Source organism: Musa acuminata, chromosome BXJ1-9 (assembly GCF_036884655.1).
Source record: "Musa acuminata AAA Group cultivar baxijiao chromosome BXJ1-9, Cavendish_Baxijiao_AAA, whole genome shotgun sequence".
Taxonomy (NCBI): domain Eukaryota; kingdom Viridiplantae; phylum Streptophyta; class Magnoliopsida; order Zingiberales; family Musaceae; genus Musa; species Musa acuminata.
In genome coordinates, this window is record NC_088335.1 from 14412429 (window position 1) to 14424126 (window position 11698).

At 34.8% G+C, this 11698-nt stretch overlaps 1 pseudogene across 1 annotated transcript; it reads right to left on the minus strand.

Annotated features, from left to right (window-relative positions):
* On the minus strand, positions 1-4989 carry LOC135593359 (zinc finger protein CONSTANS-LIKE 10-like; annotated as a pseudogene). Its single transcript, XR_010479549.1, has 5 exons — positions 4802-4989; positions 3174-3913; positions 1814-1922; positions 1620-1711; positions 1-432 (listed from the first exon to the last, which is right to left on the minus strand). The product of XR_010479549.1 is annotated as a zinc finger protein CONSTANS-LIKE 10-like (transcript).
* Between the last annotated feature and the right edge of the window lie 6709 nt (positions 4990-11698).

Here is an 11698-nt window from a genome sequence, read left to right on the forward strand (position 1 = left end):
TACAGAAACAAGTGCTTGGCCTTTGAGATATTTTCATGTATTAGAAAACGAGCAAAAATATACGCTATAGTGCTAAGGCCCCAAAAATAAGAGAAGTGACCATATACATGTCTAGAGTGACAGTGTGAAGGTATGAACTTAACTGTGCTTTTTCTTCTTTTCTTTGTAACGCATTACTGCATAATCCCGTCTAGCTGTAGGCAACGAAGAGCTTTCAGGACCCACAGGGTACCATGCAGGCTCACCCGTAAGTAACATTGTTGACATTCCACAATCTTGATAGTCTCCAGCACTGCTTTCACCGGTCAAACCAGAAAAGGAAAGGGATAGACTGGATCGAGTTTGGCGTCATGGGAAATACATGCTAGAATCTTCAGTTTTCCCAAGGTTTGACTTGGCAGAATCAGCAGAAACTGCATTGCTACATGTAGTCTGCATGGCTTTGTCCAGTACCACAGTTGATACCCACAAACGATACCATATATGGTAGTAACACTTTCAAACTAAAAATACAACATACTGCTTGTATGCATCTAGTTAAATGGACACTCAAAGCTAGTGTAACGAAGCAACTTCGCTGAAAAAGGAATAGCTAGAAAGAACATAATCAATCATAAGGTAGGTGGAAATATGGATCTAGTAAAAATGGCAATGACAACCTGCATGATTGTCGTGTCATCAGTCATGTGATATAAATTAATTTATTTATCCTTCCTTTGAAAATATAAATCTTGTTGGATCCATTTATATTAGCAAGAGACAACTTTAAATGCGGTGGCTAACAGTCAAAAAGCACCATTGCAAAAGAAAGAACATTAAGACTATGACAGATGACAACTGACAAACATCAATGACTAGATATACAATTGCATCATTTTCTTAAGTACTAAGATGACAATACATTAAACAAGGGCAAAACAACTTTCATTCAAATATACTATTTAACCCCCTTATAAGTTATTCAGGTTTCTTAATCTCTTGGACTGATTCATCTAGCAAATAAAAAAGAATTGGCTTAAAGTTTAAAAAATCTATCAAGGTCTTATCATTGAAGAAGCCTGCATGAGAAGCCTCACCTTGGTGTTTTGAAATTATAGCTGTTAGCGAGTGGGCCTTGAATAGTCGTGAAAAGGTTAGGAGAAAGTTACCTTCCTCCTTACCACAGCTATACTAAAACATCTGCATATTATGCAACAGCATCCAGCATGGATCAACCCTGGAAGAGAAGGTAATACTTACTGTCGAACAGACATTTGCATTCTGGTATATAACATGGTTTACTATACCTGGATTTTCCTAAGAAGAATGAATTATACTCCAACATTTGCATTTTCCTAATTTTTAGCACCCATTTTGAAATTCACTTCTTCCAATGAGCTGCTTCCAAAATCCTTACAATCTAGTGATCACTACATGTAATGTTATTTCTTCTTTTATTATATAAGTGAATGTGTTAGAGAAAACATCTCATCTCCCTACTACTGTACATCAACTAAAAACCATAAGTTTTTAAAGTAGGCATGAGAAGAGATAGGCAAATTAAGACCACAGGAGGTGTCATTTCTTATGAGTACCAGAAACAAAGGTAGCATAACTGAGAATAAAGGGCATGATATTACCTCAGTAACAAATGCTTCCTGGCATTTTGAATTAGTAGCACAATTTTCCGTCGTATTGATAAAACTATCAATTTCAGCATCAAAAAGACAACCTGATTAATCATAATAGAAATCAATCAGAATAGAAATCCTGATTGACATGTGAGAAAGAACTATTAATTTCAGCATCAAAAAGACAACCTGATTGAGACAACCTGATCGATCTTTGTAATTCTCAAATGTCAAGTCAACATCATCCATGTTACGATCATAATAGAAATCATCATTGCAGAATTCAACATCTTTACTCCCAGGATAAAGTCGCTGCAAATTGAATAAAAGAGATCAGCAAATTACAGCTAAAAAAATTAATGTAAAAGAGATAGTGTAACATCCCATTAGTCCCACATCGGAAGTGGACAATGTGTATGATTAGCTTATAAGGGCCTGATGAGTGTACTATGTTAACTCCCGCTTAAACATTTTGGTCCATGGTTGAATGATCAAAATGGAGTTATTGATTAGTTAACTCATCAGACCCGGGTCGTGACATGAACTCATCATGGCGTGGAGCCACCACTGAGTTAAACCTCACATGCACTATGATAGGGTTCGATCTGGATTATGTCGTGGGGAATATGTATGATTAACTTATAAGGGCCTAATGAGTGTACTACGAAAACTTCCGCTTAAGCATTTCCATGGTTGAAGGATCAAAATGGAGTTATTGGCCAGTTAGCTCATCAGACTCGGGTCGTGACAGATAGAAAGTAGGGTCATCTATTCAAGATGAAGGATTAATCCACCTCGCTTCATGCATTTAGCAAATTCATCCTAGATAGTCACAAGACGAGTTCATCCTAGATAGTTAAACAAATTAAAGTGGCTGATATCATGCTTGTACTACACAGTGCATATATATGATATACAAATCAAGTTTTCAAAACAAAGAATGTCTCCTAAATCTTTCTTTATAATTGCATCACATTTTTACACTACCTTTTGGTTCAGTTATCAGACATAAACAGTGCAAAAAATTGCAGCAAAAAGCTAGAATATTATGATTGGTCTCTAAAGAAAAAATATGCAACAACAATGTGCAATAAATTGTAACTAAGTCAATCTTAGAAAAATCATTTTGGTTTTATTAATGAATCTGAATAGACACTTTCTCATAAACAAAAATAATAGATTAAATGTCTAAGAACCTCTTTTGTTTTAGGACATGCCTATTATAATAGATTAAACACATACCCTGCAACCAGTTGAAGTAACAATAACAGACTAGGATAGAAACATAAGTAAGGGCTGTCCCAAAGAAGATGGAGAAATTCCAAATTTGGAAAACAAAATTGTTACTAGTTCCTATCAGACCAAAATTAGCAACAAAAGATGATATCCTAATTTCATGTTGACAATTTTTAATATCACGCAAGTTTGTCAAAATGTTGATAACTTGTAAAGCCTAGAATATTATTGCTTTAGATAATAGTCTGGAACCAAGAGACAAAAACTGTGAACAGTTTCAAATATTTTTGTGACAAATAATTATATTATTGTCCAGCCTTGATGCACCTTAGGTGTAGTTGGATCAAAAGAACCAGCTGGCTGATCTGTAGTACAAGGCATAGCATTAGCTGCAGAAGTTGAAGATGATCCGATTCAGGAATTATACTTATTGACTGCTTCCAGATCTTTTATCTTGCCTAAGCTCTCATCATCAATCTTACAGCTGTCTTCTGAAGGTCCCAAACAATTACTGACACTGTTCTCATTTATTGTCATCAAACCAAATCCCTGATTAAAATCGGACTCTGCCACAGGAGGTAACTCATGAATAAAGGACCAAATTCTAGAAAAATCAGCACCTGATGGGCAACCCAAGTAGCAATTTATTGTCTGTCTTTTATGTTTTGAGGTGGAGCATGAACCACCATAACCATTCCAATCACAGTTTGGGCAAAGAGAAACATTTTGTTCGTTGCACCGGACTGTGGCAGGTTGCATGGTGCATCTGTCACACAAAAGAGTACGCGAGTGCCGCCGAGAAAGTGCGTTTGCAGAATGGACATTGCGATCACATGATAAGCATAAGGATGCTGCATCGGACCTGCAGTAGACCATAGATCTTTGCTCCCCACAAAAATCACAAAGAGGACTCATACTTCCTCGAGAAAAGCAGATAATTTACAATCCAAATTTATGTTGCAATTCTTCTTTTGGCTTGTGCAACAATTCTTTTTAATACATGTGCAGCCTTTTACTCCAATCATTCAAGAAAAGGACAAATCCGCAACAGAAATGGTTGCATTCTCCTGCAAAAATCGTCGTCATCGAAAAGATATCAGAACTTACCTTACAGCAATTTAAATCTAAAATACAAATGTTTACTAGTTTTGAGAAGATCAAGTAAAAAAATCACATCGTCATCAGCAGATAGGTCGCATCATAAACAGTCAAATGTTGTTTTTCAAAGTTTTCCATGACAATATGTATATATTATTGATAACTTGTGATTCCTCGATTTCCTACACATAAGAGAACTTATCACTATTTACGGTTTAAAATAATAAAGTATTCCAGCGAACAGTTTCATCAAAATACGGCGTTCTCCAATTCGCTGGCGCCAGTTATAGAATTCCCACGATGAATAGCTCAGATAGCTGCTTGAGATGTTGATTGCTCAGCGGATTCCTTAACAGTAATACAAAAGGCTAAAGAAGGGGGAAAAAAAGAACAAATCGCGTGACTCCAAGGGCCGATTCAACTTCAACTCCAATATTTTAACGGATATTAGTCAACTTGTAATCCTTAGAAGTACTTGTCCCCATAAAAGAAAAATCCACAAGAGAGCTTTCTTGAAGTTCCGGATCAAGTGAAGAACATATTCCACCGAAGTCCACAAGTAAAGGTCCTTTAATCGATGTTTCTCGAGCCCAGGCATTCGAAGTGAGAAGTATAGATAACAAAGAGAATTGAACCATAAGTAGATCCATGGAAACCAAAATGGTGAATTTTTTTTTTCCCATTTTGAAACCGGAATCGACATCTAAGTACAAGAAGACGTGAAAAGATAAAAAAATTCACATTCTTGCCCAAGAAGACCATCAAAATGCTTTAGAAACGAGGAACGATCGAGAAAATTAATCTTTCGACAGCTGCAGCAGCGGAAACCCAGTAGTAGAAAGAGAAGGGTTACCGACCCACGAAGATCTTGATGAAGGCTGCGCGGCGGAGTGGCAATGGGCGAATCCGAACCCCGATGGAGAGGAATTGTAGATGGACAGGTAGGAGAGAGAGGAGGAAGAGAGGAGAGGATAAGGAGGAGCCCGGGCGTGGGTGTGTGGGAGCGGTAGGCATACGGGCCGACACGAGCTCGCGGCCAGCGCCATCGCGCGAAAGTAACGTTCGACAGACCGACGATTTTTTATTCTCCGGTTTAACTCGCAGTTACGCAATTACCCCCGGCTGCTAAATATTAACGAACACACCCATTTCTCTCTCTGAGGGTCTCGCCCCAAACACGGCATAGGGATTCCCATCGCCAGAGCAGCGCCCGTCCGGCCTGATCTGCACTGGATGACGTCATCAGAGGGAAACGACTTAGCTATTTGAAGACCGGAAACGTGTTCCATGCTTGGGTCTAAAGAGAGAATCCTTACCACGTCATCATGCAGTGTTAAGATGGTGCAGATCAACGGTACACGTCTGCAGATGCGACGGAGGAAAACAGGTATCCGCCAGCTGGCGAGTAGGTGCCTCCCCACCGTCCGATCGGGAACACGGCGTGGTGCAGACGTGTCGCGATCAAGTGACCAGAGACGACGGGAGCCCCTCCCATTGGCTAGTGGACCCGGGCCCCGCTTAAGCAACGACGACCCCGTTGGGGCCCACGGATGGCGACCGATGCATAAACGCCGCTTGTGATTGGTGGTCACTCGATTGGCATCAGCAAATCCCCCCAGCAGGAAAAAGCGGGAGGACGGTAATCGGAAAGTAGGAATGAATCAAACTCGAAGGACTCTCTCGCTGATCTGATGTGACGCGAACACCCACCCGCAAACGGGTAAGAGTTGAGAATTCCAATTCATTTTCTTTCCGCATAGGAAATACGGCTTAAGAAATTTATTATTGTAATTCAAATTATATTGAATTCTAACATTCCACTATAGATGTAATGTCATCAAGAAAATATTTAAAAATAGATTAGAGCGGTAGTTTATATATACAAATCTTAATACATTAAAAATATATGTAACTTTAATTAATTTAAAATTGTCATTTGCATACCAGCAAGATGTTAAAAAATATAAATTAGATTCTGTCTTATATATAAACTTAACCATATCACTAATGGTTTAATTTGGCCCTACAATTACAACCTCACCAATAGTTTATGATAATGACATTATTACTGGCGAGGGATAAAAGAATTTGAAATAAAAAAAATTTATATTTTAAAATTAATTAATAAAAATACACTAAAAGGTCAACGTAAAATTAACATGATTTATCACTTTCTACCTACTTTTGTATACTCACTCACATAGAACTATGAACAATTTGCATATATTTTTTTTATCCTCTTTAAAACCCTGTAAATCATCCTCTTTTATCTTAGAGAAACTCAAAAAATATCTAAAATATCCCTCGTATCTTTCTCTTTTCAACAAAAATTAGAATATTTACCTTAGGATTTCCTTCTTTCATAACACTACAACTAGTTAAGACTTTACCCTACAGTATATTATTGTAGTTTTCATGTGTTATAGTTTTTCAAAATCTACAATCGTAAATATCTTATAAACCATGATTACTATGCAACTATAAGGAAAGATAAATGTAGAATATTTTCTAACGCGTGCTTCTCTGTCTTTCCTAATTATGGTTCTCTTTTTTGTTTATTGACTTCTTCTACATTCTCTCCCAATAAGACGGCCTATGCTTGTGACACATCTTTACGTTGATCTTGAATCCCTAAACAAAGGTAAAATATACCATCTTCCTCCTTCCTCTTTATTTTCTTTCTCGTTTTGGGGGTGTTTTTGTTAGGTGTTTTTGGTTAGAAATTGTATAGTTTTAAGAACTAGGATATCTCTACTCACTGTCATCAGCAGATTTCAACCCCCCTCCCCCCTGCTTCCTATCCTTCCATCGAAGAAGATTATGAATCGGTCTACGTTCCCTGCCTTTTTCTCAACGTCTTTAATCATATGATTCTTGAACAGTCTGAGGATGAGAAAGATGAAGAGATTTGATAACTAAAAGAAAAGCTTAAAAAAATACTCAAGATATGGAAGATATTGTAAAGATGAAAGAGCTTTTTGAATAGATAATATAGGTAAAATTTTAAAAACTTCTCTTAACATATGATTTCATATTTATATATATGTATCAAATTATTATTACGTATTCTATGCAGGCACTTGAAAGGATATCGTTTGTAATTTTTCTAATACTGTGTCGTTTGTAATTTTTTTGATATTGTGCTACTCAAAACTTTCAAAAGAGAAGTACTTCGTTTGCATTTGCGCATCACATTGGATGTTCTTGAATATTGGTGCTATGGTATTATATAAATTGATAAAGTTAATGAAAGCATATTATCTTTCTTTTTTGAATTGTGAGCTACCATTGTGATTAGTATATTATAGTAATTTGTATGCTGCTGTTATGACTGTCTTTCATTGGATAAAAATATCAATTTATGTAATTGAATAATAGCATAAATGTATTAACATTATTACTATGATTATTCTTTTCAGGATTAAAAATATCTATTACTATAGTTAAATAATCACAGCAATAACTAAATTATTACTATAGTTTTTATTGGCAAGGTAAAAGCAACTATTACTGTAGTTGTGGAACCAAAGTGATATATGAACTATTAATACAATTTTAGGAAAAAACATCTATTACTGCGATTCAATCATCACAGTAGCATGTACATCTTTATCTGCGATTCAAAAAATTATCCTTATATCTTTGCACGATGTCACCTACTACTACAGTTTTTAACGACAGTACTTACAGATTGATGTTGTAATCAAATCAAATATTTAAAATAGGAGTCAATTTTTATCTCCTTACATACCATTGTAATTTAGGAATTATTAATCTTATATTTTTTTTATGAATTAAGAAATTATTATTAAAAATTTTAAATAGGATGATATAATATTTGTTAATATATTAAATATAAATAATTTATATTAAATAAATATAAAAATTAAGATAATTTTTTTTAATAGAGTCTCACCTCCTCCTATTTAAGGAGAGAGGAACAAGGAGTTACATCCTGCTAACGAGGTAGGTTTCCCTACCTTTCTTGAAATAAAAATTTTTATTTTAATTTCTTAAATGTTTAAATTTTTATAGTTTGAAAATATTTATCATTTTTTTTAATATCAAAATACTTATTGTTGGATTTAGATATATTATCTGAAGTTTTTAAGGGATTCTTCAATCATTTTAAAAGTTTCTTTAGATTTAAATATACTAAAATTATACATATTTTATGTATTGAATACATGATATTTATTTTTTTATATTTGGATTAGGAATGTTATTTCCTCGTATTGTAATTTACCTTTTAATCTTATTTTGATTAAAATATACTATGAGTAGTTTATAAAAATATTTTTTAATCCTTTAATTATTATTTTATTTATTGTTAGATTATAATATATTATCTAAATTTTTTATCCCTTTTAAAATTTATAATTTTATTGTTTGATTATATCATATTAAAATTATTCATGTTATAGGTATTAAAAATATGATTTCTAATTCGTATTAAAGTACAAATATCATTTCCTTGCATTGAAGTTTATCTATCAATCTTATTTTTTAATCTGTTATTATATTTTAATATATTATTATTAATGAATATATATTATCATAATTTAATATTGATAAAATTGGATAGACAGGGTTATAAAAACCCGCAAACTAGGCCAAACCCATAGGTCAGACCACAACCCATTAGCTAGACCCAATTAACAAACTAGGCTCAACCTACAGGCTAAGCCTAACTTGTAGGTCAGGCCCTAACCTGTAGGGTAACCTAGCTTAACCCAACATGGGCAGTCATGTGCGACGCATATAATTGGTCCATGGGCTAAGGTTGGCCCAACTTGCTATGGTGCATGCACGTGACCAGAGTCAGCCTAACCTAATCTAATATTATGTAATTATTAGATTTGAGCTCAAATATTGATTGATTTAAACCAGACTTAGTTAGTCTAGATCAATTCAGGATGATTCTGAATTGGTTTGACTTATTCAAGTTAGTTTAACCTAAATTAAATATAATCTGGTTTAAATTATACTAGTTTAGGGTGATTCCAGACCAGTTAAATGAGGATTAGAGATAAGTTTAATTAGGTTCTAGTAAATCGAGTTTAAATGAGATTGATTGAACTAGGGTTTAAGTCAATTAAGGGTTAATTTATATTATTTAATATTGATGACATTTGAAAGAGATGTTTTAAATATGTTATTTTATCCCGATATAGACATGGTCAATATGAGATTATATTATTTCTTTGACGAGAGTAGGTAAGGCGATTTCCTTCATGGATTAGCGAGCCATTAGACGTGGCGGTTGAACGGTTCCTCCATCTGTTGTTGGGAGAAACGTGTCCCTACTTTGGTGGGTAAGGGACACCACTCTATCCGCTATTAGGAGTATGACATGAGTTTGCCTTCATCCGTTGTTGGGAGAATACAAACTCATCCCAAGGATAAAACATCTCTACCCACTATTGGGGGAGTGCTCCTTCGGGTATTTGATATACACCAATGGGATAATTGATTTTTGATCATGTATTCATTTTGAGTTAATTTTTAGGGTTCCTACTCAGCGTTGCTGAATTTTATTTATTTCTAATTTTTAGAGCAGCCTCTCACTAGTACTAAATCGGATTCTAGTAGAGAGCAGACCTTCCTCTATCGCTAGGTAGAACCACTTGGACGATTCATCGAGTTAACATCACTATGTTTATTTTTTCACTTGTGATTTGATGAATAAATGAATTATAATAAATATTTATAAATTATGAATAAAGTGATGTTCATCTACTTGGCTGTGAATGTATGAAAATATGTGATCTTAAAAGAAAAACCTAGGATGTGACATCTTTTATACTATCAAAGCATGGTTTAGGGCTTGTAGGTGTTTAAGTCCCTTGATTGACTTTGACCATTAATTGTCTTTAACCTATTATAGGAGTAATGGAACCAATTTCAGAGAATAGCAGTCTTGTCACTTGGGGTACTTATGGTCATAATGCTATTGGTCTACACACTCGAAGAGGTGTTCGAGCAAATAATAACTTAGAAGTTCCACGCATCGTAGAGCAAACCTAGTCCTCATGTACACCTGCCACAGATTATGTGCTAGCTTTTTCGACTTCGCATAATGCACCTCATGCCCCAACACCCGTCAATGCTCCAGATGACGTATATGGAGTGCTCAATGCTATTAGATGATACTTTGAACATCAGGAGGAGCGAGATGGAGTTATGCATAGTATAAATAATACCTTGGATCACTTTAAGAGATTGGGACCACTAGTTTTTGAGGGAAAACCAAATCCAATTTTGTTGAACATTGGATTCATCATGTGGAGAAGACATTTGAGGCTATCGAATGTAGGGAAAATCCGAAAGTGCCTTTCGCTTCTTTCATTTTGGAAGGGAAAGCAAACACTTGTTGGATCTTAAAAAGGAGGATGTTAGAGGCTGGAGGTAATGTAGTGACTTGGGAGCAATTTAATGATGCATTTTATGAGCAGTTCTTTCCTGATTAAGTTCGCTCTGAGAGGAAACAAGAGTTCCTTAGCATCCACTAAAGAAGTAGAATCGTAATGGAATATGATCATTATTTGACTGAACTGGCCCAATTCTCTCCACATATTGCTTTCAATGAAAATCAAAGAGCTTCTCATTTTAAGAGGGGACTTCGATCATCAATTAGAAATTTTATTCTAGTATCGATTTTACCAACATATATTTAAGTGTTAAATTGAGCTCTGATAGTAGAGAAATTGGATAATGAACTGCAACAAGTAAATGATCGAAAACGACCTTTTAATATTACACCATCAACATATGGGGGATCACACTCTAGACCCTCAAAGAAAGGCAAGGGCAAATAGTTTGGAGATCAATAAGCAGGAGCTCCTAGAAATCAAGTCGTCAAAAGATGTTATTTATGTAGGAAGTCGGATCACGTTTTCACCTCATGCCTCATAAGACTGTGTATGCTTTTATTATCAACAATCGGGGCACATGTTGAAGGATTGCCCTCATAAGCAATATCAATGCCAAGCTCCACCCCAAACAATTGGACAACAACAACTAGGACCCAAAGAGGAAGGTCAAGTGAGAGTCTATGCATTGACTCACCAAGATGTTGAAGCATTATGATCTATTATTAAAGGTATCATCACACTCTATGGTATGCCTGCATCTGTGCTTATAGATTCTGGTTCTACGCATTCTTTTATATCACCCTATTTTGCTATGAAATTGCATAAGAATCGTGAAACAATGAGTAATGCATTACTAATAGTAATACCAGTTGGAAACTCTTTGATAGTTGATTAGATATATAGAAACTGCATTATTACTATTGAAAGTCATGAATTGCTAGATCTTATTTTACTAGAATTTCAAGAAAGGATGTCAAGGATACTTGGCCTTCATTTTGGAGAAGAATCTAAGAAGCCAGTACTAAAGGACATCCCTATTGTATGGGATTTTTCAAATGTTTTTTCTAAAGATTTACTTGTACAACCATTAAACAGGCAAATTATATATATTTTATGTATTGAATTTAGAATATCATTTCTAGTAGAATAGGATCTACTAGCAATTCGTGACTTTCAATAGTAATAATACAGTTTCTATATATCTGATCAACTATCAAAGAGTTTCTAACTTGTGTAATTATCATTAATGCATTACTTATTATTTCATAATTCCTATGCAGTTCCATAGCAAAATAGGGTGATATAAAAGAATGTGTAGAACCAAAATCTATAAGTACAGATGCAGGCATACCATAGAGTGTGATGATACCTTTAATAATA